General features: G+C 41.4%; 1 long non-coding RNA gene across 1 annotated transcript; it reads left to right on the plus strand.

Annotated features, from left to right (window-relative positions):
- Positions 1-3,804: 3,804 nt before the first annotated feature.
- On the plus strand, positions 3,805-13,340 carry LOC146584958 (uncharacterized). The gene is made up of 3 exons (XR_014898101.1): positions 3,805-3,890; positions 5,471-5,663; positions 13,240-13,340. It is a non-coding gene; the product is annotated as an uncharacterized LOC146584958 (long non-coding RNA).
- The last annotated feature ends 11,405 nt before the right edge of the window (positions 13,341-24,745 follow it).

Raw genomic sequence — 24,745 nt, forward strand, 5'->3', positions numbered from 1 at the left:
AATTCACTGGAAAAATACTCAGTTAGAAAAACTGAACCGGGTCAGACTTTGGGTTTTCCATACACAGATATTTTATCTAAGTCTTCTAATATTCCAATACTACAAAGATCTTAGTACCTGTTTAGCTTAATACACATGAACATTTATTATTGTGAGGGTGAATTGGAAGTCATGTTCCAAGTGCCTCCGTGAAGTTTTAAACTGCTCTAACATCTAATATTAAGGATATTTCTAAAGCCCAGAAGACCTCATTTCCTGTGGTGACTAGAAGATACAACAGTGTTAAGGTCTGGCTTTGGATGAATGACAGAAGAAATGACAGACAAGGCTCATGACGTGATAGTCAGATAAAATTCACGACCAAGTATTTGCTTTGTTTTTAGCGAGGGCTCAGGGACCTCGGCAATAYGTTTGCTTTCTGAAGATGATGTTCTAATTAAGTCAGTTTAGGAGACTGCAGTGTTTTCTACCTGACTGAAACAACGAGCATAGTTAGATACACCTATGGTTGTATCTATGTTACACACATAATGTTCTGGTCTGAGTCTGGGATAGGTTTTGTTTTTGACATCAGCATTCGCTGATCCAAATATATACAAGTAGTAGTATCTATTTTTTTCTTTTTTGTTTCCTTTCATATCAAGACTACTAGGAAATAAAATCAAGCCAGCTTTAACCTCCAAAACAGCCAAGGGAGTGGACTTGTAAAACGACCTGTTACAGAAGTTGGTCAGTTTGTGTCTATTGGGTGATGCAAAAACCCATAATAGAAAATGGACATGATTTGATTACTGGCAGCTGCTGTCCAGCTGATGTAATTCAGTAATAGTCAGTGACAGGCAGAAACTACAGAAGATACAAATGATAATTCCTTGGGGAGCTCAATACATAAATAATTCATTAAAATGAATTTTGCAGTAGGGGTCAAAAGAAACAGAAGACAGGCTGAGTGTTAACTCTCTGAGGGAGGAACTGACAAACTATTTTTGTATAAACTGTGTAGAGGAGAAATATAGGCAAATTAAATGTCAGTGAAGAAAATGACACTGTTCCTATTGCTAGGAATCAAAGCAAACAGAGACACAACAAATAAAAAAGAAAAAAAAAAGAAAGATGATTAGGGAAACCTCAATAACTGAAATTCTTGCTGGACAACAAGAGGGCTACACTTTAAACAGCATCAGTCTGAACTGCGTGCATGTACTCTCAAACCCTGAGCAGAGTTGTACTATCAAACCTCGGCCAGTGAGATACTGGATAATGGTAACAGGAACAATAAAGCCAGTTATGACAAGTCCATACTGTCACACAACGTATACTATATATAGCCTTACAGAAGTGTGTTTTCTTAGTTATTGACTTGCTAACAAATCCATATTTTGGAGCTTATGAATCTTCCCYAAATGTTTTATGAGTAATAAAACACTGTCTGACCACCTCTCTGGGAAGGACGGAAGTGCCAGGGTGGGATTTCTTTGTGGCTCCCACAGGTGACACCTGCTAGGGGCTCACCTGTTGCCTCCAGGGGTGGCCGAAGCAAAGCCGTGTTGGCTGTGCCACTTGCTAAGTGACACTCCACGTTGCCCCCGGCCCTTCCGGGGCTGCATCTCAAAGAGAAAAGTTTTCTGCAGAGTGGCCTTCAACCTCCAAAAATGCCCTTGCATGATAGTTTTCAAGGACAGGAAAAGTCAAGTCTGACCTGTCGTGCGCTCTTCGGCATTTCAGCTGAGTTTACTGAGGAAAACAACACTTGTACTGAGAAAAATTAAGGTCTATTTCTCTGAAACTACTTTCAAAGACATTTCATGTGAAGCTCTTTTTGAGATCTCCTAGCACAAGGTGATTATTTTTTTAATGTACTAGACTGTAATTCTGCAACTACTTGTGCCTAAGTTTTATGTTTGCTTTAGTTTGTAAACTCTGACTATTCAGATAACTTTATCCTGATTGAATAGAGGTGAGTTTTGTCATATTTGAAGAAACACTGGCTTAGGAATAAGTTATTTTATGTGTGTGTAAATGGCATGTTACTTATGAGCAGCGTGAAATTTCCCACCCAGGCTCATATTTTCAAAACTGGCCTCTAATTTTGGGTATCCAAATTTAGTCACCCAGAGGCTGACTTAAACAGATATTGTCTGCCCGCAAGTCTGAGCATGTATACTTTAGAGTCCCAAGAATAGCTTCCCCAGGATGGTCTGCTTCATTGTATAGAGCAGCCCTTATTTTGTGCTATTCTAGATTATTATTTTGTCATTGTCTGAGAACTGCTGGCTCTCCCAGATAAAACATTTTCCACGCTCTAAGTTTTGTGCTCTCTAAATCTGGAAAACCTTTTCTTCCAGAAAAGTCGATATTGCCTCAGATGCAAAGGTCTCCTTCCCATCTGNAAAAAAAAAAAAAGGGATAGTTTTTGTTTCCTATATAACCAGACTACAGCCATGAAAGCCATGAAAGGAGGGACTCTTCAATTACATCAACTATTTTGAAATAAGGAGCTATAGGAGAAGGATCATCCCATATTACAAAAAATCCATGTCTGTTTATTGTTTAGCTACAGGAGAAACACGTATGTAGCTGCTCTGTAAGAAACCATGAGGCTGTCTATACCTCATTGTACATGGTGCCACTGGACAAAAGTTTAGTTCCGGAGGAAACCTCCTTTGAATATAATGGGGTGGGGAAAACTGGAAGAAGAAAAAACAGAACTGAAAATATTGATAACGTTAAAATATTTTATTGTACCACCTGTGCAAAGGGCAGGGAGTTTGTCACGTTTTCACCATAGTCTCATCTTGCTTGCACCTTCTCATAAGGAGGCGTTTCTCATTCTCTGAAATGAGTTGTTCTATCTTACCTACAGAGGTTTAACTGTGATTTAGGAAGCAATGATGTGCTTGTGGTAATATACCAGTTTCCAAAAATAAATAGAATACCCTGGAGAGCTGTGGTGATCTCAGGATTAGTGCTGCCTCTAATTATTGAATTCCTGCGGGGTGCAGGTAGCATTAATGGGGGGTGAAAACACACAAGAGACTCCAGAGTTTTTTGTCTTTAAGACAAAAAAGCATGCTTCTCGTGCCAGTTATACTGCAATTTCCAGAGCCAGAACAGAAACAATGGCATTATAAACAAATGCCCTGTGACACATGTTAGGACTGGCTAGTGGCTGGATGCTGGCCTCTGTCCAGGCCATCACTACAGCCAAAACAAGCAATCAACCCCCTTTATTCTGGATGCTTCAATATCATTCCTTTTAATACACAAGGGAAAACATGCTTATAATAGTGGGCACAGCCTTCATGGAGATACAGCCTGGAAAATAAGGAAGCAGGAAAAGCTGTTGTAGTACTTTTCAGAAAGAAAGGGGTAAAGGGAGGACAGAGCCTTCATTTTTAGCATGTTAAACGTGACATGAGGGATGTCTGTTTTTGCAGAGGAAGAACGTGTTTTTTTTGCTGAGCGTGTTACACGCTGCGAGAAGCAGTGTGCGTTTGCTGGGGACACAGCAGCTGGCTCTTCCCTCACGTTTTCTGGTGCAACAAACCCCGCGTTGACTGACAATTTTGCAGATGTGCTGGAGGTCGAAGAATGGCGACTTTCAGCTCTGCTGCTGCTCCCGCCAAGCACCGCGGTGCCGGCTTTTGCCCGTCATCGTCTGTGATCCTCAGCAGCTGCTTGCCTGGATAGCCTGCTCCCCCTTTGAGGACCGAGGGACGAAGTCAGAAATCCTGGTGCTGCCCTGTGCAGAACAGCGGCTCAGCAAGGTCTGGGCAAGGGAACTGAGGTGCCTCCAAGGCACCACAAGATCAAGCGACATCGTACCCATCTCTCCTGCGCCTCGGCTTGGCCAGCGAACTTTTGGTGCAGCAGGCACCGCGCCAGCACTCGTAAGTAGGCAAAACCCGGGCAAGCAGAAATAGGTCAGGAACTGGAGTCAGAAAGAGGGGGTTGCACCTGCACACGAGGCCCTTGGTGAGCACCGGTCCRTGGCGACTGGCTCCCGGTGTCCACGCGAGGCAGGGAAACCGGAGGGGTTTGCTCAGTTCCTGTAACAGACACCATTTGCCGCAGAGAAATACAGTCGTGGAGATGGAGACTGGTCTAAAAATCGAGTCCTGAATATATAACTCCTCCATATATTGCTGTTTGTTCCCTTTCATGTGGCCTGTGGACATATCTCGGCGCTCCTCTGATTCTCGGGGAGAAGGGCCCTTTTTGGTATTTCCTCGGTTGGGTGTAATCACAACGGCTGTTCTACAAAGTGTTCAGTGCTTAAATAATTCTAATGGATCTTGCTTTTCTACATGTATTTGTCAAGTTTCGTTAATGTTATTTCCCATKATCTCCTTTGCAACCGAGGATTAACCTGTAGCACATTCTTACATGCAGTCTTCGCTCCAAGGTAGGGGTGCCTGCTAGTTCAAACAGGGATGCATTTCCAAGGATGTGACACATCAAAACATAACGTAATGATTCAGTCTTGTGAGTTGTTCTCCATGAAGCGCACCTAACTCTGTATTCTCCGTATTGATCCTGGGAGTGACAAATTCCATCTGAAGAAGGCAGCGCTTTGAGATATTAAAGTATAATTTATGGATTCATTTACTGGGGTTCCAGAATTGATTTCCTCAAATGTGTGTAGCACACCTGATGCAAGTCTCCCAGGATTTGGAACAGTGTTGTAAAATACCATCAGTTCCAAGTTTCTTGTGTAATCATTTAATGAAGGCAGAATGCCCTTTRTTAAATGGGCCTTTTCATCCTCTGGGTGAATTAGATGCAATTATATTTAAACTTTCATTTAGAATTGGAACTAAATTAAAATCGTATAAATAACTGAATCTTCAGGATTGCTATCCCTAATTAACAAGGTAACTGCTCTTGCTGGAATACACTTTTTATGACACATTAATAACTCCCAATTCCTGTTACATATTTATCCAAAGCAATATATTATATTTCAAATGTTTAACAGAAGATTCTCATAAAGAGGTGCTCTATTAGATATGGAGTGCTTTTAACTGTGCTGCATATTCTCTCAGTGACTCCTGCTGCATCTGAAAGCGGAGACAGTAAAATCGTTATTCCAATGTGCTGTATTTTATCTGAAACTRGATGTACTTCTTGGAGTGCCATGTACACACACACACACACACATCAAATAGCAGTCAGCTGATTACTTTTTTTTTCTCCCCAGGGCTGTTTGATATGTACTTCAGAGACTTTGCATGTCATTCTGCAAAGCAGAAAATGCCTGGGGCTTAGAATTGAAATTGCTTCTCAGGGTACCACAAGCATTATTCTAATATCTTATATTGAACCTTTTTAAAGAATCTGTTGAATCAGTGTCCTCTGCAGAGATCATGCTCCCTGAGTATATATTTTCAATTTGGAAGGAAATTATTTAATGTGAAGCTATGATTATGTGACATCCAACTACACTTACGTCTGTCTTCATCTCTTCTAGTATTGCCACCTGGTTTGGACTTCATGGTGTTCACTGCCCCGKGGTGACAGAGCGCACAAGAATTTGAATAAGCACCACTTGTTCCAGCAATGCTCCAGGTCCAAGAATTTCCCGTCATCTTCCCCGAATCATGTCAAACTCAATTGAGGCAGAGCTATCTCAAGTTACTCCAAACAACTTTTTCTTGTCCAATGTAAGTATAGACCAGCCTGTTTCAGAAAGAGAGGAAGCATAGAACAACAGCAGAAGTCACAAGAATAATAATCATTAGAACAAAATCATATAAAGTAAATATAATTCTACCTTAGGAGAGAAAAAGAAAAGGGAGAGCAAAACCATGAACATACTAAGCACTTCTTTAGATGCTCTGACACCTTTCAATCATCCTGTTATCTAGCTATTCAGTGGTATCATACGGAAAATGTGGCATAGTTATTCCATTAAATGTTATAAAGTTTATGCAAAACCAACAAAACAGTAGTCCTCTATGAATTAGTGAAATTTGCACAGATACAGAATTTGCCTGCAAGAATATATCTGAAAAGTTGTCTTTCATCAAGCTTGGGCCTTCACATAGGTGGTATAATGTCTTGCCATAGACTAGTACAGCATGAATATATTGTCAAGAACAACAAACTCAAGAAACTCCAAATTTAATGGCATTGTATTGCCAAGAATTCCTCTTTATACGCGTACTTGTGATATATTATTTTTAGAAGCCATTAAATGGAAATAATCTTTTAGGAATGACACATAACAATGAAGTTCATTGTATTAAGTGTTTCCACTTACCAAACCAATTTTGAATGGATGAACTTGAAATCTGTTTTGTGGATTGATATAATTTAAGGTTGATATAGCTTAGCGAAGATATTGATAGTGGATAATGGGTGGAACTGGAGCAGTATGTGAGACAATGGCATAGAGCAGCTTTTGTTTTTAAGACTCCTTAATTGCAGAAAAAATTACCCTTTGAGCACTGCAATCATTTTAGGAACTGCAGTGAATCTTTTGAGGACAGTGAGCACAAGAAAACAGTATTACAGTTTGTGTTAACTGCTCAGATCAAGGTCCCAGTTAGCTTTCTGGCAAAAATCTGCTGGAATGGATTTCAGCATCTAGTGACTGTTCATGCTGTGTTTTGTAATCAAGGCATTTTCRTAATTGTAACTCTGTAAATCCTGTATAGAATTCCATGTACGTTATTATGATACTTGCACTGCAGATCCTTGACTTTAGAAATGAGATAGATTGACCCTGAGGAGCATTGAGCAATGGACAGTGGACATAAAAAAAATCCCTTTGGTCAAAGCTGCATGGCATTTTTCAGTGCTTTCTGCACAGGATGCTCCTTCATGACTACAAATTGTGATATTTGTGTGCAGAGATTTGGACCAATTGCATCATTTGTTTTGACTGAAATGGCAGCTTCAAAAAATAAATCCTAATCATCCTTTCAACCTCACTAACAATATTCTACAAGAGATGTCAATAGGTTAGTTACTCTAAGTCAAGGATTTTAGAAATCTTACCATGTTCCTTTGACATTTTGAGTATTTCCTTCTCTCTCCCCTCCGTTATTGTGGAAAATGGAAAACACCAGTGACTATTGTCATATTCCATTAGCTCTTCTCCAAACTAAGTTGTTCAAGACACTGCTTTTCCACAAGTGCTGAAAAAACACATTTTGACATAATCTATCTTAGGTTAAAATTCTTGACAAGCAGGTGCCTCATTGTGAGAGTGGGACATGAATACACTGGTTTTGTAGGCGACTTTTAAAATCTCCTTTCATGCGAGTCTCATCATACTGTCTCAAATGCAATGTCAGAAGTAATTTTGTTCTCTTGTGAATCTCTCCATTCTATCCCTCTTTTCAATGAGGTGCAGTGACCTACACAATGAATGCACCATTCCAAGCAATGTCCGGTCAGCACCTACAGACTGTATAATAGCATATTTAAGAAACTGTAATTCTTAATTCTCCCATGTGGCACAGTTTTTATTTGTTTTATCGTATGTATATAGCGTATTGTATGGAGCTGATGCTATTTATTCAGCAGTTCCTAGCGCAGTCAGATCTTGTCCCTGCAATATTAAAAGCAATGCAAAACTGAACTTGGTTTAGAGAGAGCAACATAAAAGCTTCAAAGCAGTTGTGAAGTCCGCATTTCTGCTGCTGTTAGTGTCCTGCATCCACTTATCCATGGGACAGTACCCTTCTCCTGTCCCTGCAGAACTGGGAAGCGTGTTGGTGCAGTCTGTCTGCCCTGGCATCTGATGGGAGGGAAGGAGGGAGACTGCCCTCACTGCTGCCTGCACCTGCATGGCCCATGTCCATATGTGAGGACTCTACAATGTGTCATACCAGTGGTGCTCATGAAGCTGCTCCACTACCATGCTGGCAGCATCGGTGGTGCATCTCTGTTCTGTTTGCCGTTGTTCCTCAAGCTTTGAATTGCCCCCGTGGTTGTCCAGAAGGTGTTCAGTGCTCTGCAGCAGAAGCAGTGCCAAGGAAGGAAGAGACCTTCCTGGATGGATTCTGATTCAAGGGCCATGTCTGTCCAAGTGCTTCAAATGAAGATGTCAAAATTCACTCTGCTTGACATCACCTTTCACCCTGCAGGGAGAAAATAGCTTTCTAGAACCTTCTTCTTTTCATATAATTCCCTTTGGGTTGGATGAGCGTTCTATAACTGTGAGCCTAACAAAAGGAGTACAGGAAAGCATCAATACTCCCAGGCTACTTTAAGCCTGAACAATTTTATTATGAGTCTTCAAGAAATTATAGAAGAATTGAAGAGTCACAGAATACTTTAAGTTGGATGGGTCGTCTAGAGAATATCTGATCCAATCCTCTGCTCAGAGCTGAGCTAAGTTGGATAACTTTGCTCAGGGCTATGTCTAGTTGGATTTTGAGTATCTGCCCACAGCCTTTTGGGGCATCTGGTCTACTGTTTGTTTATCCTTATGGTGAATTTTTTTTCCTAATGTCTAATTGGAATTTCTCATGTTGCAACTCATGTCCACTGTCTGGATAAACATGTTGGGTGGAAGACCTCCATTCAGTGTGACATCAAGCTCCATTTGTCGTCCATGCCATTGTGGTATATGCCAAATGGTTTACTCTGGGCATCCCAAGGGGCTAAATTAGGATTTAGAGATTCTTGCAACTCTTCACCCCTGAGTATAGGCTGCCCTTACTCCTTTCACCCCAAAGCAGTTGCTTTTCCCCATCTCTCTTCTGTTTTGGCAAACTTTCACCTCTGCATTGGGCTTTGAGCAGGCCCTGGAGGAAGTGTCTGAATTGCCTTGGCTTTCTGAATTCTCTGTCTCTTCTGGAGAGAAAGATTATGAACTGAATGGAAAAAGCAGAGGAGCCAGGCCAGTGCATGGGCTGGCAGCGGGACTGTGCTTGCATGTAGGTCACGCTGAACCTGCAGAGTTCGGTGGTGCGGTAGGGTGAATTGAGATATTCCCAGTCAGTATGCAAGAAATTTTACAGAATGCAGGCATCCTTAATTATCAAAGCAGAAGCTGAAGAAATGGGAAGCTAGTATCAAAAGCTAAAGCCACTCACTAAAAGCAGGTTTTCAGGGAAGATAGAAGTCCTTTTAGTGTAAAGGCTACTTAGACTATTTAAAATCAGTTGTTGGTCTCAGTCCAGTAATGACACCTGTGTCAGAAAGCTGCCATGGTCATTTGAACAGCTTGTCAACCTTTCTAGTAGACTGAACAAAGAAGATAAAAGGCTGAGAAACAGGCTAAATGAGCCTCTTCATGCCCAATGGCACTTTTTTCCAAATAGGCTTTAAGCATGCTGGCCAGTGACAACCAATGCTTTGTTGGTGCCTGCCCTAAGTTTCATCTCTTACTAAGTAGACGGGCCCCACTTTGCCAGCACAGTCATTTCACCACCTTCTGTGAATGCCACAGACTGGCTCTCTGTGCTCACCAAACTCCAGGGACTGTTGCCAAACTGATGCTCTGCGACAGGGCCTGTTCTCCCAGCCCATCTGTCTCATCCATCAGGCCCAACGCTAGCCCTAAGCTAGTCCGACATTGGCAATACGCTCCGCATCCTGTCCTGCACACCTCTGTGCGCTGACTGGAACAGAACAGTTGCAGTGCCGGTATGAAACCCCTCTGTCCACCAGCCCGCCTTCTGCAAAGCGCAATATTCTTGTTTGCCCTCCTGAGGAGTGCCAGGAACAACGCGCCATCAGATTCTGGCCCATTTTAGCTATTGGATGCATTTCACCCCACAGATTATTGCAGAGTGGACCTGCCTACTCGGCCCAGATTTTATCCCAAAACTTTCAGCTTCACTGTCTGGACATGTGGGCTCCCTACAAACTCCCCTGAATCAGATAGCAGTGTAGACTGCAGTTCAGCTCTGTTTGGTTCTAGTCATACTTTATTTTTATTTTTACCATGGCAGAGATTACCATGGCTTTGGCTTTTAACTTTGTTGCTCTTTATGATGGAAAGAAACCCTGAGTGGTGTAAAAAAGAGGGACAGAAGGGAGGGGACCCCCTCATCATCACAGCATTATAAAACAAAAAAATCTGTAGGAAATATTCAAGGCATATGAGAAGTAGCATGCCAATAGCTACTGCAGTATACCAGACACACAGGGACATCACTGTTGAGTAAACATTTTGTTTACAGACAGAAGTAAATCCAGTAGAGATAACCTTTTCATCCAGAATAGATTGAGACTGACCAGAAAGATTTTCATCTATTCACCTGCAAAACTCTCATCCACAGCTGAGAGTTGAGAGAGAGACACAGAAGGAAAGTATCCTAGATTTCAGGCATTCCTGTTGTCATAGGCCTGTCTTCAGGCCTGAGAGAGGCCCAGGTGCAGCTTTCTCAACCTATAATCCACAAAAGGGATCAAGATGACTTTTTTCTTAAGAAGCAAAGCCTTCAGAAAAGCCTTCCTTCTTCTCTCTCTCTCTCTTTTTTTTTTTTTTTTTTTTTTTTTTTTTTTTTTTGACTTTTTCTCCTTACTGGGTGTCACTCTTTACAACAGCTGAGAGGACATATAATCAAAGGTGGGCCTCCTCAATTCTGTCTTTTGAGGGAAAAATAATGCTTCTCTGACACACAAATATGTAGTTAATCTTGCCTTTGTATCAAACAGAATTGTCTTCTAGTTCTTTACTTTAGCTGAGGCTTTTCTCTCTCTTCTCTTCCCCACAGCACTCTCCATTCTTAATGTCCCACATTCAAGTCTAGATACTTTTCTGAAACAAAATGGAGAACTCGATATTCTAATCAGCAGCAAAGATGGACAGTCCAGAGGGCAACATGAGCACAAGAAAGTCATAGCTGTTTCCACTGAAGTGCTTCTTTTATTACGGAAGGGAAGAAAAACATGATGGTTGCCCAGGCTAGGATTTTTAGCTCAAACATCTTGCCTGGCTCTGAAACACTGAAGAGCATTTTGGACATTTTGGCCATGCTGCCAGATGTTGGCTCCTACATAATTAACCTGACTTTCAGTATCTTTGGAACATAACACTCATTTCAAGGGTGTTGGTAAGTTGAAWATCCAGCTTCACTTCTGAAGCTGAAATACAGACTCAGGAATATAACTTCAGCTTTGATTTTTTTTGGAAAAGTATGCCTTCAGCAGGCAAAGCTGTRCAGGATTTGACCTGGCTTTCCTTCAAAAGCCAAGGGCATGTTATACAACTCATGCAGTCTTAGCTCTACTGTGAGCCTGCCTTCAGAAGACTGTGGTTCTCTCAGATAAAGAGAGTCTTCTCTAATTAGTTATTTACATATCAACAGTCTCCACAGAGTGCCAGACACTACAAAATTATAGCATAGATGTGAGAAGCAAATTAAGGTTCATACTTTGAAATGAAAAAAAAAAACTTGTTTATTGCGATGTCCTTTCGTACGGCTTGGCCCCAAGGCTGAGCTCTGGAAAGTAACTAAAAAAAACCCGACTCTGTGTTTTCCAAATGCTGTTTTCTTCCAGCTGTTCAGTAGACTCCATCAGACCCCTTGCATTGGAGATGTAGCTCAGCTTACCCAAACAGTCTCAGCTTAGCTTAGGACAGTCCATCCAGAAGAATAAAGGAGGGATGAGTTACAATCTTTTTTGTAACTAGTGCAATATGCCCAGTGCAATCCAGAGAACTGTCTGCTGGAAATTTGCCTGAGTTCACCAAAGAGCTCTGCAAAGCAGTGCTTTTAGATGGCAGTCCAAAGAGCAAAGGCTCTCTGTCCTCCTAGCAATCCAGTCTGCCACTTAAACATTTCCCCCTTTTTCTTTAAAGGTCAAAATTAAGTGGATCTCTCTTTACTACTTTACAGATAAGTGAGTGCTTAGGAGCCATGGTGATGAATACAGAATACAGAATGTGGTAAATATCCTGGTAGAAGAGATTTTTAAAATATGGGATTGTTCTTGCTGCACAGAAAAGGAAGTGAAACTCTGATTCTTAGATTCGGCAGGGGTGACCTTCTTCCCTGCAAGTTGTTATCTTCCATACTATATGAGCACTGACATCAGAAAGACGAGCTACATAACACATGGAGATTATTAGTATTCAGTAAACAGATGTGCTTGTGGCTCTTAAGCCCTGAAAATCTGCAGTGAAAGTGTTCCCTCTGCCCGAAGGAGGCTGCAGCTGCTGTGCTCACAGCAAGAGCCAGAGGTGAGGACAAGGTATTGCTCAGCGCCAGCCTGCTCCCAGGGACGACAGTGACTTCTCAGGGGGTGTAGGTGCCTTTTCCCCCAAAGGATTCTTTCCTGTAGTCAGGAAGTCCCTGCTCTCAAACGGTCTCTCTCTACTTCCATAGAGATCTGAATATTCAGAGACAGCAGTAGAGGAAGTGAGAAGCTGGCACTGGAGCCACCCAGCAACGTTGCAAGAAAAGAGAAAGGTTTTGCAGAAATGTATCAGCAAATTTCTGCCAAAACAACAGCCAGAAACCTGACTGGCTTTCTGCCAGCTTGTCTCAGACCTCCTAGGATTCTGTGTTTTGAAAGAAAGGAAACAAAATTGAATTTTAAAAAATAATTGACAAACCATTTTTTGGTTTGAATGAAGCACTAATGAAACACTTCAGTGTGCATATTAATTGGCTAATGCAGGCACAAACACACCTGGCATATGCTGATACCGGGACATCCGTAAAGCTTACTTGAACTGGTGTCACGTATATCACTTCCTGTAGTATTACTTCCACAGAATATCCTGATATGAATCCTTTACCTTTCCTTTCCTTTATCATCATCCTTATTCTGGATAAAGAAAGAAGTTAAATATTCATAGCATGTCTTCCCCAGTTCTTTCACTTACTGGAAGAATTCTGCAAATTGTTATTCCTTTTTAAAAAACATTTGCTTTCATTCTGTGTTGTAAATGTGTGGATCACTTTGTTCAGTCTCCGCACTTACTACATTTATTGCATTCTGCCATATTAAAATTGACTGTACCCTGACATTCCTCATCTTTATAACAACAATAAACCTTTAAAATTAAAGCAATTTCATTTTGGAGAGAAATATGTAATAGCCTTTAAGTGAGTCTCTAAAAGGTCACAGTTCTTCTAAATAAATATTAAAATTAATGCATGATCTTGGAGAATTCTAATTTATTAAAACCAATTTTTATTTTTTAATAAAAGAATCAAGGAGACTAAATATTAAAGACGCTTATGTGTATATACAGTTGCATACACATTTATGCCATTGGCATACGACAGTATGGATTGTGATTCCAAATCCTCTAGTCTTTTACAGACACCAGTTAAAGAAAATACCAAGCAATCATTCTTATTCTGAATTAGATCAAGGCTGCAATATGATGTAAAAAGGTAAGAGATGCTTCTCCTTAACCTAAGTGTCCTTGCTGAAAATGCACTAATAGTAACATTTTCACTTTATGGTATTTACCTGAAGCAAATCAAAGCAGAAATTTTGTTGTGCTACGTGTGATGTATAGAAAATTATAGTATAGGTCTTCAAGTATTTGCAATCTGCAAAGCAAAAGGAAGCAGGAAGAGGGGTAGCATGAAAACTTTTTTCCTCCCATGGGAGTAGAAAAGGCAGCTCTCTGCATGACCATTCTTCCTCTCATTGTTGCCTTCCAGATAGTTTGAGGTGAAAGTAAGTTTTGAGGGGTAATCAAAAGGTAGGCAGGTGAAGGTTGCTTCTGCGAATGGGATTTTGTCTACTGTAAGGGGACAAGTAGGAGAAAGCAAAAATAGGCTTGTGGGAGAAATGGAGATTCAGGTGATTGAGGCTGCTCCTAGTGACGGGGTGACAGTCGCAATTCTTCTCTAAGATAACATGATGGGAATTGTATCCCAAGGGGTTCTGAGAGAGAGAGGACAGAGAGCTGGTGCTTGATGTGGTGGAAGGTGWAATCAATGGAATGACTTAAAAGAGTCAGGGAAGAAATATAGTGGGTGAAGAGTGTAAAAATGGCCTTAGCAACAATATTTTCTATATTTATTATTTTTTATGCTTGTGGTGGTCATGATGTCAAAAGAAGGGACAGCAATGCTTCCAGAATAGCTGCCAGAGAGAAGAAGACAGCAACAGTCAAGAACGTGAAAGAAGTGAAAATTCAGCAAGATGAGGGGAGATGGTTTTGGAGTTACGCAGGAAGAAGCAATTACTGTAAGGAATGGCCTGAATGCACAGTTCTAGGAGAAGAGACAAGCTGAAGATGAAAGCAGAACACAGGCCTGAGAAACAACTGATGTGCTGCATCATACACCTTGCTAAGATCTTTTGTACCTGAAAAGTTAAGAATGAAGCTAAAGCTCTGTGGCATGGATCCTAAATTATYATAATACTATATATTTAAAAATATAACAAACCCCTCAAACTTGTCTTTCTCAGTAGTGTTTATTTATCTTTACATTTCCCCCAGCTTGACAGTAAGATTACCACCCACCAGCCTCTCTACCTGGTGCATTTCTGCTTCTTACAGAAGCTCATTTGCATTTCAYRCAAGTCCCTCTGCCAGGCTGTACCRGGCACACTGGTGTCACTCGGGGGATGGGCCAGTTGTTTGATGTGACTTGACTGGTTTCAGAAGGGTGTTTGGTTCTTCTGCCCGGCTGGTTTATGGTGACAGGGCAGTGTAATGCTCAGGATGTATATTGATATATACAATGAAAATGTATATTTTGCTCTTTATTTCTTTGTCTGTTTCTATTCAGCAAACCCAAGTACTTCCCCTTCAAATTGCTCCTTGGTTTTTAACTTTCTTTGCTCAGGATGATGTTTAAATAAAACACAGTTTTAGTTATGCTCCCTTTCTGATACCCTTTCTGTGCTTGCAATAGTGTAACTTGTGCCTATGTTTACACAATATAATAAGGGTTATCATTTGGGTGATTAAATTGCTATGTTTAAACATTCTGCTTGGGCTTACTAGCATTGGAACAAACTGTGTGGCTGCTGACATTATCACACCAGATACAAGGAAATTGCCTACTAYTCCTGGGTTTCGGATCTCCTAAGCCTGTGGACTACATATGGATTATATATGCAGAATAAGCATTTTGTTGCAGGCAGAATAAGGACATTATTCCATCTCTTATATGCTTAAGAGATTTTTCCTAGAAATGAGAAATGCTATTGAAAAAGCCTTGCCTTTCAGGGGCTGAGGTTATGTCATGGAATGATTGGCACGCATGCTATGGCACATGACGTGCAATACATGCCACTATCTGCACCGTGTTTTAAATTAGAGAGCAGAAAACTCTTGTAAAATTCTGATTATGCTACTTGCTTTTGTTATGTGCAGAAGGAGGAGAGCATCTGCCTCTTCTACTTTCACACTTGTTTATGAAGCAAGTCTTCCTGCCAAAAATCTAAGGAAAGAACTAGTTGTATCCCTCCTGCAGGAGAAAACTGGATTAGGAGATACATGTAAGGTCTGTGTGAGGTGTGGGACCCTCTTGGAGATGTAATGGGAGGTATGGGTCCATGGCCAGACCTCTGGAAAAGAGATTGTCCTTCTCCCTCCACCAAGTTGAGAAGCGTTCCCAGTCTTAATCTGTTCTACAGCCTTTCTTCTGCAAGGGCTTGTCATTGTGGAGCAGCTAATGATGGCCTTGTCAACACTGGTCTTTATGGGTTTTGACTATCTTACGGTTCTTCTTACTAAGGACAGTTTTTGCAATTGTTTTATTGCTCTCCTTCTGTCCCCTGGGACAGTGCTCTGACTTGTAGGAGCAATTTGCTGGGTCCYTAGAGTCTTTGAGTTGAAGTAGCAAAGCTGAAGTTTCCTTCTTTGCACTTTCCACCTCCCCATCAGCTCAGTATAGTGGGAACAGAGAATCCAGGAGAGGACAATGAGGAAAAARAATGTCCAATTCAGTGTCTTCGGTGCACACCTCTTTCCAGGAAATCAGGTTTGGGTGAGGGCACTGAGAGTTCTTCTCTTTAGAGTGCAATAGTCTCACTTCCTTTGTGTTATTTGGTCCAATGGTTAAAGCAATTCAGCCTCTCCTCAGAGTATTAATAATTGCTTGGGATTTCACTTTAAAAGATAATAGAATAATGGCAAGCTAGAACATCCAAATAAAATTTAAATTAGTGAGATCCATGCCAAGAATATCAGCACTAAGCCAAAAAAACAGAGCTTTGGACAACAGACCGTTCAACTATTTGATATGTTTTCATTAATTGGAGTGGGAATAGGGAGGGAACAATGCACAAATGGAAGTGAATGCTTGTTTTCAATTTATATATACAAATATTGAAATGAGGCTGGTTTTGTTTCATTGCTGAATTCCATTAAAAAAAATCGCTCTTGAGTCTCAGCAAACAGTTGGAGAAACAATAGCTAATTTAATTTATCATCTTTTGCATGCACAGCTGTGGAYGGAAAGGAAAGCTCTATTTTGGCATCAAAATAGCACCTTCAGATCGAGTTTTGCTAGCTTTAAGCCATTTTAAGAATAGTGCTTGGCTACTAATCTTTGTGTGAGTAAATTCAGAGCTCCTCTAAAGTTGGAAAGGTTGAGTTTGCAACTCGAAGTCTGTTCCAACCTGGGGACTGGCTCCCTGTGTTATTTTCTTCGTTGCCTAGCACTGCCTGTCTTTCACAACACTTAATAGCAGGCTTGCAAGACCATGCGTAGAGCAGGCTACAAATAGCAACTTGCAGAGAAGAGTCAGCCTCAAAAGAGTTTCCCTTGCTTTCAGAAAACCATCACTGAACAGTGACACAAGCTTTTTATTTAGAAATTATTCCCTTATCTCCTTCTCTTGTAGATGAAGCCATCCAGTTAAATACCTTTCTAAATGTCATATTACTAATAATCTTAAAAAAAGGAGAAGTGTGTGACTGGTCACTCATTAAAGGGGTGACTGGTGTCTCATTTTATATTTATGCTTTTTCCTTGGAGTTCCCCATAAATCACTGAATTCATGTGAACCCACTGAAATGCAACTACTRGCATGTAAGGCAGCTGCCAGGCGATGTCAGTGTATTTATAAAAGTACTGCTGTATGCTGTACTYCTTCATGGTCTTTCTCTTCAGGAAAGTGTGAGAGGAGGAAGTGGAAGCGATTTGTATTTCTGCCTCCTTTCTTTGAGTGATGTTGCCCGTTCTTAAACGTGTGRCTGTGGGAGTAGGAGGAAAATCTCTATCCCTCCCCTGTGTGCAGGGAAATGCTGCTGGTTTAATCAAGCTTTCCCAAGCCAAGAGACAGCATGCATGTGGCAAGCTGGCATGCAAACATGGTGCAGTAAAATGCTGTTTCCAACCCCCTCTCTCAGTTGTTTGGGAATACAACATTCTTCAGAGGGAGATTGGAAAGCACAAAGGGGAAAATCACTCCATGAAAGGGGCATCACCACTTCCAACAGGAAATACTCAGATATTCAGTGGATAGCTGAGTCAGAATTTAAAAAAGAGGAGATAGGAGGTGGAGAGTGATAGCACTTTGGTGCGATCCCGCAGGTAGCCTACAATCCTGATATACATGGGCTATTTTCTGGTAGGCTGTCACAAGTTAGGCATTTACAACAGCCTCTTTGGAGAAAGGAGGAATTAAACATCTGTCACATTTCCTCAACCCACAGATTTAGGGCTAGGTGCCTATTTCTACAGTGGGAGCTCCTAGAGGCCCCATGCGAGTGCAGTGTGCAGTGCCAGCACCCATCCCAGAAGATCCAGTTGGCGATACCTGTGCAGCACGTGGCTGGTGAGTGAACCAGCAGACAAGGGGAACAGCAGCACAGGGCAAGAGCCTTTACCCTGGTTGAACCTAGGGGACAGGCTTGGGTCAGAAGGATGTATTTTGCCAATAAGGAAAGGTACTTTCCATGACTATGTTTACAATACTTTGACAGGGTATCTGTTACTGCTGTATTTGATCTGCTTACTGATCTAAGTGTGTGGGCTCCTGCCTGCTCCCTCAGGTCCTGGCTCAAACATAATTAAATGGTGGTACCGTTTGCAGCAGTGGGTTTGCTAAATCTGGCTGTCTCAGGCAGACCAAAGAAAAGTTTGACAGCAGCTGTGCAAGGGACACACAGAACAGTTCAACAAGGATGGATGTGAGACTTGATAAACAGTCCTCGAAAGCAGTAGCTGGCAATGGAATAGAAATAGCATTTCAAAAAACGAACACAGCTGGTTTTGGATGCTGTCAGTGACAACAGGGAAAAAGAAGCAAGAATTTCCTGATGATTTTTTGCTGCTGTGAATATTACTGAGGCATCTTGCATGCCTGGGTCAGTTTGGTTCTGCCACAGAAGGAGATATGAAGTTTCAGGAGAGCACAAACTATCAGCTCAGATGTGCTCAGGCAGGCAGTCCACTGAGCTAACAACTACATCTGGCTAAAAGGTGGATGAAATAAGTGCTACAGTGACTATTTAAGCCTAAAAATCCATGTCATGGTTGAGATAACTCAAGATGTGATTGTACTGTCTGGAGGTGGCTTCATCTGAGCGTGTTTCACTTTAGAGACAACATCCATAAAGCAAAATTACTGGAATATGAACAGTAAGAAAAAAATGTGTTGTACTGGGACAAAGMTGACTAGAAATGAAAAGCTGACTGGGGGAATTGCAGATTTTCTAAGTATATTCACCACCAGTGGAGCCCTTTGGAAAAAAAAGAAAAAAAAAGGCTTGATATTTTGGGTGGTTCTTTTCTAATGTCCTAGAAAGTATTTCTGCCAAAAATATTCCCAGGGCTGTATCCAGATCTTCCTGCAGTGATATGATCCTTGCCTTTAAAGGAAAACAGACTAGTTCTTTCTTAATTGCTTTTAAATTTTGATCTCCTTCTAAATTGTTTTAAAAGCTGCTTTGTTTGTGGTAAAGAGGACCTCTAATTTAGTTCCCACCCTGGGAACGGCAGCGTGATGAGAAGAAGCAAGAAAACAGAATATTGTATTCCAGTCCAATTCATTCATCAGTGAGGGACAGAAGTCACTGTTTTTCTTCTGAGAAATGAAAAAAAAATGGAGATGGGATGGGGAAGCTAACTTTGAAAGAAACCAAGCCCTGGGCACTGTGGGTACCYGAACATTTGCAATACGCCCTCTCCGCAGGACAGGCTCTGCTACAGGCCAGATCTCAAGGTAGCACCGTGCCCAGGAGCGTCCCTTTGCCTCCAGCAAGGGTGTCTCACTGCTGTTGGCGCAGGAGGGGAGAATCGCTCGCTGGTCCCCTCTCAGTGCACTGTATCTGTCTGCTTCTCTGGGTGTGTGGTGGTGGTGATGGGTTTGGAAAGCACTGGGAGATGGTTGCCATGAACATGCAACTCTGCAAAGAAAGCAGGTTTCTAACCCATRCAAAGAAAAGAGCTCATTTTAACTGCCATGCCCAACTGTGTGGACAAAATAGGTTAGCTCTGTGGACAGTGGCTGTAGAGGAGGAACTTGTCTCTCGGTGACTATGTGTCCTTAAGMTTTCTGCAGATGCTCGGAAGTTCTTCCTCAAAGTTTTCCTTTTGCCTTTTTCTTTCGTATTTTAGTTTTCTTCTTACTATATATTTCTAATTAATAGTGCAAAAGTTTCCAGAGAGCCAAACAATTTCAAGGATTCTTTGCACAAGGTTTTGTTTGTTACAGTTCTTTCCCACAAGGAGAAAAAATCCATTTCAAAATTCCTAGGAGTTCAAATTGTCCTATAATGCTATTTCAAAAGGTGATTTTTTCCCCCTAGAGCTTTCCGCCATTGTTCTAATTTTTGCTACTTGCCAAAGTGGTGTTTTCTTCTGGGCATCACTATCAGAGGGAAACCTACAACCTGTGATTAAACAGCTTGAGGGAGAGGGTTCACTACATACAGCTGTACCTGGAATCTTGTGCCTTCAAGCTCCTCATTAAAAGAAAAACCATGCAAAATGTGAGAGAAAAGGAAGTTATGTTGTTTCAGGAAGCCACGTTTCCAAGAAATTAAGGACTGGTCCAAAACAGCACTCAAATACATGCATCATGCAAACAAAGAAGTAGTGGTTTCAAAGCACAGTATTTACACGCTTGCTTAACTGAGCCCTCAGGAACTTTTAGCAGCAGCTGAAATGCAGTTTACCAAATGTGAAAGTAGGATTTTACTCCCAGGGGAATCCTGTCTGTACAGGAGAGTCAGCACCTCCCTCGCAGGAGGGCCTGCGCGTGCCTTTCTGTTTTGACTGTCACGAGGTCTGTGACTGAGATGTTTTGGGACTTGTTTGAGGCACCGGCATAATGACTGACACGTGGGTTACATCTGGACTGACTATATGACACTTGCTAAAGGATATTTCTGACTCCTTTTGCCTCTGAATATTGCCATTTTTCATTGTCCGTATCTGTTTTTGTATTGATCTCATATTCCCAGGTATCCCTCTCCTCAATCAGTTGTGTTTTGACCTTCAACTCAGCATGGCCTGATTGAAATATAGCGTGAATCTGCCAGACCAACAGTCTCCTTTTCTGCTCCTTTTTGATCCTGGTCTCTGTGTCCTGGTTAGCTAGTTCTTGATTTAAAGTTTATTCTGCTACCATCTAGAAAATGCCTCTTTTCTGCTTCTCTAATGTGCCTGTCACTTCCTGAGCCAATCTTCAACAAATTACTCAATTTTTTGCTCTTGTAGCTATGGATATAGTGCCAATTTATGTTGCTTTTGCCCTTTTTTATGTGGAAAGCACAATTTGTGTAGTCTGTGGAAAACAATTTTAATGGGTTTGTGCCACACGTTGAAAAACACACGAAAAGGTATTTCTAAAACTGAACCAAATAAAGCTAAAATTTCTGATTAAAGTAATATATTTCCTTCACTACCATGTAGTTATACTGGTTCATCTTCTGAAACAGATTAAAAATAGCATTCTGCTCCTCAGAGCCTCGGTTATGTCGGGACTTTTGCATATGGCAAGAGGAACCAATTATTGCAATTATTGTATCTGTGGTTAGTACAGAGAAGGGCTATGTTCACACCAGTTCCCTTTAGGGAGTAGAATAAAATAACCAAAAATCTCATGTTGCTTTATTTTTCATTCAGTTACGTTGCTGCTATTTATACCAATGCTTCAAGCTTATCTCAATCATTTTTACTGAAGCTGCTTTTCTCTGCCACAGTATTGGCAATGTTAACTACTGAATAACGATGCCTTAACTCTACAGATCACAAGAGCTTTTTTAAAAGCAGAGTTATCTTCTGCTACCCAAGTTTTTACCAACACTCTCAAGGACAGTAGTTTACTTGCTTTTCTGACAGTAGCACAAGGAGCGGTGTGCTTTGCTTCCCATGGTGTTAGCATATGCCAAAGAGGGAGGGGGCCACCCCACTTTAGTGGCCCAGGCACATGCTGAGACCAGGCTAGCTTGTCTGTGCACTTGTCCTGAGCCGTTGGTTATGTACATAACTCCTCTGAGAGCACTGTTTGCATAAGAGTTTGCATGAAGTTAATATTAGCTTTGAGGAACAGCATTTAGCTTTTCAAATGAAATCAGAGAGACACTTCCATAGTTGTCAAAATCAGGCTTATAAGGGCTCACGCTTGACCCTATCACCCATGCGTCTTGGCCGTGGAGAGCATTGCTGCTGCAGTGCCAGGGCCATTGCAGGGGTGGTTCAGGTGGTCTTACCAATCAGCTCTGAATTCTGGTGGAGGAGAGTCCTTTGATAGCTCAACTAGAAAAAGTGTATTAAAACTGCACTTCACGGGTCTGAGGTAAGCTTGTTAAAGCTTTAAGTTCACATGCAAAGTAAGAAGATGATAGCTTTTCATTGGCATAACATTTAAGTCATGTATCCATGGAAATTCAAACTTTTGCAATGAGCTCCCATTATCATTTTTGATGATAAAGGTGATTAGGCTGATTACATTATGGGAGCAATTTTAAATAATCTTTCCTATCTAAAAAAAATCAAAAAATATAGTTCCCTGAACTTCAGATGTGTACACAAACAGCAGTGCATCATACCCTCCTTGCAACTGTTATTTGTGTTCCCTTTGATTCTGCATCTGCCCAGGTGGAAATATATAGCCCAAACTTAGGGAGAGCATTCAAAACATACAGGGCTTAAATTTCAGGCTTTGATTTATACTGAATTCAATGCAGCCCCTTTCACTGCCTCTAATGAGATCCACAGAGGGTTTCACTCTTCCAAAGTAATGGCTGTCTTGTTTAGGGTGTTACCAGGGAGTGACAGACTTAAAATGAGCTAGCAAAGCACATACAATTCCACGTTCTTTTAAATAAAAAAACAGGTTTCATTTGTAGACACTCTACTTCAAAATCTGGGAAGAGGACAAAGCTGGTTTGCTACTTTTTACCCCAAAACAGAATCACAGAGTTTTTCTTATTGGAAGGGCCCTCAGGAAGTCACCTAGTGCAGCCCACTGCTGTGACCTGCCTCACCCTGGGACATGCTTGGAACTGGTGATGCTTGTGGGGTGGGGGAAGGAGATCTGCCACAGCTGAATAATTCCTATCTGACAGTAGCGACCAGCACCCAGAGTATGAATATGTGAGCAAGTCAGATTACTTCCTGATCACCACAGCTGATTTTTCCATGATGAAAATTAAGGATATTGACAGGTGCTGCTTAGAGCCATGCTTTACAAAAGAGCTCAAACAGAACAATATTCAGATGATTTACTGATAGTAGCATATGAAAGAGAAATGCTCTGTCTTGTTGCTGTCTTTTCAGATGGGAAAGGAATAAAAAAAAAGATCATAATGGATCTGTTTAGGCTATGACTTCTGTTGAACTAACTGTAAATTGGAAGACTTTGATCTTCAATAGCTTTTTAGGCAGTTGTAACAGAGCAGTGATAATAGCACTGAACCCCCCTCCTCAAACACACACATAACCACACTTGAATCTTCTTCTCAGTACCTCGTACTTTAAATACAGCTCCTCGAGCCACTGTGTTTGTGGCCCAGGAGCCTGAAATTACAGTGACTAGATAAAAGATTATGTGCCTGTCAGCCCATCCTCCCCTAGATGAGCCTCATCAATTAATACATTATATTTCTTTACATTCGTGAATTCCAGAAGTGCGACTGCCAGTTGCAGGCTGTAAGTGTAGGAAATCACTTATCCCTATGATGGTAACAAGACAAATAGGCACCTTTATCCCAGCAGGATTATCCAGCCTCATCAATCACATATCACACTTGTGAACTAAATTAACAATTTTCCACGTCAACTGAATTTTTTGTTACCCAAGCTCAGCTGTGATCACAAAGAAACAATGGAAATGTTTGCACATACAAACACCAGGCACCTAGGCAACAAAATAGAGGAACCTGACCTACTTGTGCAGGATGTGAAACCAGCTATTACAGGGAGAACAGAGGCATGGTGGAGCAGCTTAAGCAACTATAACATAAATATTAAAGGTTAGGCACTGCTCAGAAGTGGAGGCATAAAAGTAGAAGTAGTCTACTTCATCCTAGAGGTAGGGTGTCAATGTATGTCAGTGTTATGAGAGTAGAAGGAATAAGGGACACTGTACCTAATAGAAAATTTGTTTGAGTTTGAATCATTTTGGGGAAGGAAGTAAAAGAGGGTATTGGGATAGTGCTGAGAGCTTGTTAAAGCATTTCCTCTCCTATCTCCACCATCACACATCTCAGCTGCAGGTTTTCCTGCACTCCAACGTGAGGAAAGTAGGATGTCTATTTACATTTTTAATCTATCTGATGAAGCTGAATGTATGGTGTCCTTTCACCGGGCCATTGCCCACTTTGGGGGTTGAAAGTAAAGGACTCTGAAAATAAACATTCAAGTAGGCTGATCCAGAACTACCTGGAGCCTGTGGACAGTTCTTCAAAGAGTCTTGAGTTTTGATCTTGTTTTTTCACTGAATCCTTTTGAATGTTATCCACATAGAATTGCATGACTTTAAGAACTGCAGTCCCAGAAATGAGATGAAATTCAACAGTACAAGCAAGAAGCCAATAAAAAAACCTTACACTGCAAGCTGGGAGTTTGTGAGCTGGAAACAAATGAGTTGAAAGCAGWGGGATGGTTGGAGACAAGTCACAGAAGGTCTATGAACTGCCAGTGTAATACAACCATGTCAAAGACAAATGTGATTTTAGGATACAACCAGAGATTGAGACAGGGAAGCTGACATTTCCAGTGGAGACAAGGAAGAACTGGGGCCACAGATATGTTTCCCCTGGGGCATTTAGACTGATTAGTGGGGAAAGAGGAATGCAGTCTACTTAAGGTACAGGGATGGGCAGTGGAGATGGCCAGGGGAAGGAGAAAACCTTTCTTTAGAAGGATTTTTAGAGGAAATTTGGAGTTTGGCTTGTATAATCTAGCAAAACATAAGCCATCTAGCTAAAAAAATGCCAAATGCCAGTCATAGGTTAGGGCTGCTCTGTGTAAAATACACCCATGTGGTAAATTTCAGGAAGGGAAAAATGTTTATTCCGTAATGAGTAGTGTTCACTGGCCATGAATACATTTTGCCTGGAAAGTGAAAAACTTTCCTAGGCCTTTGGAAGAAACAAACTCTGGAACTGTCTCCTGTTGTCGACTTCTTTACTCCCCCTTCTCCATCTTTTCAGACAAGGGGTGGCACAACCTAGAGTAATGCCAGGGACTGAGAGACAGGGACTGTCCAATGGAGCTTCTTTAGCCACCATTATCTTTCCTTCCCTCTCCCCTGTTGCTCATAAATCTGCACCTGAACTCATCTATCTAGGTCTACTGCTGGATTTCTCCATGTCTTCCACTTCTCAAACTGAACTGCCTTTCATTGCAGCATTGAGGTTATAAATAGTGCCTCTGGGAGCTTCATTCTTTGTTCACAA

This window comes from Rhea americana, unplaced genomic scaffold (assembly GCF_003343005.1).
Source record: "Rhea americana isolate MKP2758 unplaced genomic scaffold, rheAme1 scaffold_88, whole genome shotgun sequence".
NCBI classification, from domain to species: domain Eukaryota; kingdom Metazoa; phylum Chordata; class Aves; order Rheiformes; family Rheidae; genus Rhea; species Rhea americana.